This window comes from Chrysoperla carnea (assembly GCF_905475395.1).
Source record: "Chrysoperla carnea chromosome X unlocalized genomic scaffold, inChrCarn1.1 SUPER_X_unloc_5, whole genome shotgun sequence".
NCBI classification, from domain to species: domain Eukaryota; kingdom Metazoa; phylum Arthropoda; class Insecta; order Neuroptera; family Chrysopidae; genus Chrysoperla; species Chrysoperla carnea.
This window is the reverse complement of record NW_025408178.1, coordinates 189,746-195,823: the sequence shown is the minus strand read 5'-3', so window position 1 is coordinate 195,823 and position 6,078 is coordinate 189,746. Positions and strand designations below refer to the sequence as shown.

The 6,078-nt window shown below is 23.4% G+C and overlaps 1 non-coding gene across 1 annotated transcript; it reads left to right on the top strand.

Annotated features, from left to right (window-relative positions):
- The first annotated feature begins 5,419 nt into the window (after positions 1 to 5,419).
- Positions 5,420 to 5,538, top strand: LOC123304416. The gene has a single exon (XR_006536439.1). It is a non-coding gene; the product is annotated as a 5S ribosomal RNA (ribosomal RNA).
- Positions 5,539 to 6,078: the final 540 nt, after the last annotated feature.

Here is a 6,078-nt window from a genome sequence, read left to right as displayed (position 1 = left end):
CGAAATAAATGTGTTGTATTTATATTTATATGAAATTTCAAAATTTTTGTTGTCATATCCTATTGGATAGCTATCAGAGTATGGACTAATCAAATTGTATAGGCGTGGCTTAAAAAATCTTTAATGCTTTATATAAAAAGGCACAATTGTACCGGCGCTCACATACATTACAATACTTGTGAGGTTAACACACGTGTTATCCGTTCGTTAAAATATTGTAAATAATTTTTTATTAAAATGACTGGCAGAGGAAAAGGTGGAAAGGGTCTTGGAAAAGGGGGTGCAAAACGTCATAGAAAAGTTTTGCGTGATAATATCCAAGGTATTACAAAACCTGCAATTCGTCGTTTAGCACGACGAGGTGGAGTAAAACGTATCTCTGGTTTAATTTATGAAGAAACACGTGGTGTACTTAAAGTATTCCTTGAAAATGTTATTCGGGATGCTGTTACATATACTGAACACGCAAAACGTAAAACAGTTACAGCTATGGATGTTGTATATGCATTAAAACGACAAGGTCGTACTTTGTATGGTTTTGGAGGTTAAGAAAATATAATAATTTACTTAAAATATTTAGTAAATTTATTAAAGAATATTTAATACATCCGATAAATTTAAACAGGCTTTCCTTTTTGGGAAGCCACTAATTTTATTTATATAAGAGTAAATAAATTTGTTAATAAATATAACATATTATATAATTTGTTTACAACAAATTATTTTGTTTATAACATACATTACCAAATATTTTTATTTATTTTTTTTTTTTTTATTGTAATATATCTGCAATAATAAATTATAATTTGTATATTATCTATTTTATTTTACAATAACTTATTGAATTTTTGAAAAAATTTTATTATAAATTAATATACTATTATATTTTTTTATATATACAAGTTAAGAGTAACAAGTATCGATAGGAGATTATCGAATTTATAACTAATAAAACATTTCGCCTTAATCAAAGAAAATAAAGATTTTGCTATACCATTTTTTATACTTTCAATAAATAATTTATTATTAAATTTTTATTATTTCATTTATTTTTTAAAATTATTAAAAATATTTTTCTAATAATTATAAGCGTACATAAACAAGTAGTAAATGTAAAATGAAAATAATAAAGGTAATGTAATGCATTTGCATTACACTGATTTACGATATATATTCCGCGATATCCTTTATTATATTTAAAATTAATAATATTGATATACTAATAATAGATATATTCAAGCTATTAATATATAAAATTTTATATTAAATATGATATTAATAATTGTTTATTTTATTTTTTTGTATATATAAAAATAATTTACTCTTATTTAAAAAATTTGATGGCTCTCTTAAAAAGAGAGCCGTTTTTATATGTTGATGTATTTTTATGTTATCAATTAAATAATATTTTCGATTTATTTATTTTGAACTTGTATATTTTGTAACAGCTTTAGTACCTTCACTAACAGCGTGCTTTGCCAATTCACCAGGTAATAATAATCGAACTGCGGTTTGAATTTCCCGACTTGTGATTGTTGAACGTTTATTATAATGTGCTAAACGTGATGCTTCAGCAGCAATACGTTCAAAAATATCATTAACAAAACTGTTCATGATACTCATAGCTTTACTAGAGATACCAGTATCAGGATGCACTTGTTTTAATACTTTGTAAATGTAAATTGCATATGATTCCTTGCGCTTCCTCTTCTTTTTCTTATCACTCTTTGATATATTTTTTTGAGCTTTGCCAGCTTTTTTTGCTGCTTTTCCACTTGTTTTTGGTGGCATTGTTACAAACAATTAATATACACAGATAGTTACAGAACACCAGTCAGTATATGTATGAGCGTGTCGTGTATACAACTAGCGTATTATATACGCGAAGATGGATATAACAATAAAAATGAATACTACTCTCTGAATGGCTAAAAATAATACTATAAGGTGATTGGTTTATTTTTAAAGTTTTATATTTTATAAATATTATAAATTAAAATACCCAAATAACATTTTAAACATTTATGTTACAATCCCCGTAACGTACACATCTGTGTGATTATATTTACAAAAAAAAATATTAATTAAATAAATTTATTCGCTATGTCTGGACGAGGTAAAGGTGGTAAAGTAAAGGGAAAGGCAAAGTCAAGATCAAGCCGAGCAGGATTACAATTTCCTGTTGGAAGAATTCACAGATTATTACGAAAAGGAAATTATGCTGAACGAGTAGGTGCTGGTGCCCCAGTATATTTGGCTGCTGTTATGGAATATTTGGCTGCAGAAGTTCTCGAGTTAGCTGGTAATGCTGCCCGTGATAACAAAAAAACACGTATCATTCCACGTCATTTACAATTGGCAATTCGTAATGATGAAGAATTAAATAAATTATTATCTGGTGTAACAATTGCTCAAGGTGGTGTATTACCAAACATTCAAGCAGTGTTATTACCAAAGAAAACTGAAAAGAAAGCATAAATTAAAAACATTGCATTAATTTTTATAATAATAATACATCGATCATAGGCCTTTTAATAAAAGGCCACAAATTTATTTAAAATAAGAGTAAAAATTATTTTTATAAATAATATATTATAATATTTTTTTAAAGAATCAATTTAAATAATTATAAATTAATGATTCTTTTTTTTTTTTTTTTTTTTTATATGTTATTATGGAAATAATTCATCATATTATGATGACATTTAGGTAACATATTATAAGAATATTCATAAAATATTATCAAAATAATATTGTATTATGATGATATTTAGACAAAATATTATAAGAATATACACAAAATATTATCAAAATAATATCATTAGATAACAAAACTGTTCATGATACTCATACCTTTACTAGAGATAAAAGTATCAGGATGCACTTGTATTAATACATATTATCACAACATCACAAAATATTTTTTAAAAGGAAAAATTTTTTTAAAATTATTATAAAATTTGATTGAATTAAATTTCAATTTATTTTTTTAATAATTAAAGAAAAAAAAAAAACAAAGCATATAAACTTTCTATTGAAAATGTTATTTTAAACTAGATGGCCAAGTGAACTTCGTTACACAAACAATATATGACGTATTCGTTATTTAAATAATCAGTATCCTTTGATATTATATCAATACGTTACTCTCTTCTTTTGATACATATTAATAAAATTTCAATTTATAAGATTTTATGTCAATTATATAAATAATATTATAAATTTTCTAAATACATAAGTTAAGTAACAAAAAATTTGAATAACAAGATAAATTTATATATTATGTTTTAATACTCGATACTATAATATATCGCATCCGTTACCAATTATTCGGTATCCTTTGATTTATACACAGAATGAACTAAAAATATATATCAAATTTATTTTATTTATTTATATATTTAATATTATTATTATTATTTTATATTACAAAGTTTCTTAACGAAGCTTACAATGATTTCTCATATCGTACTTAACAAAATTATTTAGATCATATAAAATTTAAATTGTTAAAAAATTTGTATATTTATTATTATTATTATTTATTTTTATTAAAATTACATAACATAAAATTAATAATATTTTAATAATTATATAAATTAATTCTTATTTAAAATAATCTTATATTAATCTCAACAAATACTCTAATAATATATTTTGTCATAAATTTTTTTATATTTAAAATAAATATTATAATATATAAATACTTATATCAGTATAAAATTTCTTTATATAATTATGAAAAAATTAATTTAATAGTTAATTATTGATATTAATGCATAAATAAAAGTATTTTCTAATGAAATATATTTTGTCAATGTTCGATTAACACATTTCATAATAATACGTTTTCATTATTGACAAAAAAAGTTTTTCTAAAAATGAAATCTTATACTATAATATATATATTTATATATTAAATTTTTTAATTATTTATATACTAATAATTTATAATAAATCGATATTAAATAAAAAATAAAAATATATACTTTTTAAGTTTACCTTAAAAATATTATTGTTTTGTATGATTGAAATAATTAATATTAAACTATGTTTATTAATAATTGTTAATAAAAAAATTAAATATATTTTAATTTATAAAATAAATATTATTATTAAATTTATAATTTATTATTTTATATATTATAGAAATTGAAAAAATAAATCATGTTTACTACGACAGTAAATTAGAAATACTATTTAATTTTTATGTGTTTTCTACATGGTACTTTGACTTACATAGGGACTTATATTATTGTGAATAATGATATAATTGAAAACCTTTATTTTTTATTTGATAGAATTATTATATTATATCATTTAAATATTTATAATAAATACATTATTTTTATAAAGTAAAAAAATATGGCCGAAGAAAATTCTACAGCTGTTGCAGCAACTGCGGTTACTGCTGCTTCTACAACACCAACAAAAAAAGCAACAGCTTCTGGTGCTAAACGTACAAAACAACATTCAAAACCAACACATCCACGTACATCAGAAATGGTTGTTAACGCAATTAAAAATTTAAAAGAACGTGGTGGTTCATCATTACAAGCAATTAAAAAATATTTAGCTGCAAATTATAAAGTGGATTCTGATAAAATTTCACCATTTATTAAAAAATATTTAAAAGCTGCTGTAACTGAGGGAGCCTTGGTACAAACTAAAGGTAAAGGTGCATCTGGTTCATTCAAATTGGCTGCTTCCGCTTCATCTAATTCTTCAGCTAAATCAAAAGTATCCAAAAAAGAAAGTGGAGCAAAAGGTTCAGCAAAGAGTGCTAAAAGTAAACGGGCACCAAAAGAAAAGAAAGCCACAACTACATCATTGGCAGCCAAAAAGCCTAAAGCAAAAAAAGCGACTCCATCATCATCAACTGCTGCTAAAAAAGTTACTGCAAAATCATCAGCGGCATCAAAAAAAGCACCAGTTAAAGCAAAACCAGCAAAAAGTACAAAATCCGCTGCCAAAAGTAGCCCTGCTCGTAAACCGAAAGCACCAAAAGCTAAGAAAGCTTCTGTTGCCAAATCATCTCCTACAAAAATTAAAAAAGCAGCACCAAAAAAGAAATGATCTGTTACTTTAATAATATATTGAAATATTTCATTATTTTTGCTAAAAAATGAAAATAACATAGGCCTTAATACAGGCCACAAATTAATATTTGATAAGAGTAAATTATTTTTTGTATAAATATTTTATAAAATAATAGTTAAGAAACATTTGCCACAGTCAGTACCACGGATGGGTGGCCACTTGAGAATACTGTGTGCGGTTGCATTTTTATTTAAAATATATGGTATAATAAATAAGTATATATTTAAATTGATTACTTCATTGAAAATTTTAATAATATACTTTAATATTAATGATATTTATGAAAAATATATATTTGTAAAAATTTTCATTTATTACTGGCAACAGCCATACCACGTTGAAAACACCGGTTCTCGTCCGATCACCGAAGTTAAGCAACATTGGGCACAGTCAGTACTTGGATGGGTGACCGCTTGGGAACACTGTGTGCGGTTGCCTTTTTATATTAAAAATATAAATTATTTTTCTTCTTTTCTTTTTTTTTACACACCATATATAAATATATGTTATTTAGAAATGTAAACCTTTTATATTATTCGTCAACAAATAAATATTATTTTTTGTATAAAATTTTATTGCATTTATAACTCATATCATGGTTACTTTAAAGCGAGAAGTTTTTTTAATATTTCAAATGAATATAAAATAATATAAATTTTATGAAATTTATTTATTTTTAGAAATAGCAATCGCTTATAATTATAACAAAATTTTAATAATGTTTAATTTTATTTCAATAATTTATATATATATATATATATATATATTTTTAATAAAAATAATATACTCTTATTTAATAATATATGTTGGTCCTATATATAGGACCGAAAATATTTCTTATTTGTTTTTTTTTTTTTTAAATTGTCATTTAAAACGCTTATGCACGTTCTCCACGAATACGTCTTGCCAATTGTATATCCTTAGGCATAATTGTAACACGCTTTGCATGAATTGCGCATAAATTGGTATCTTCAAATA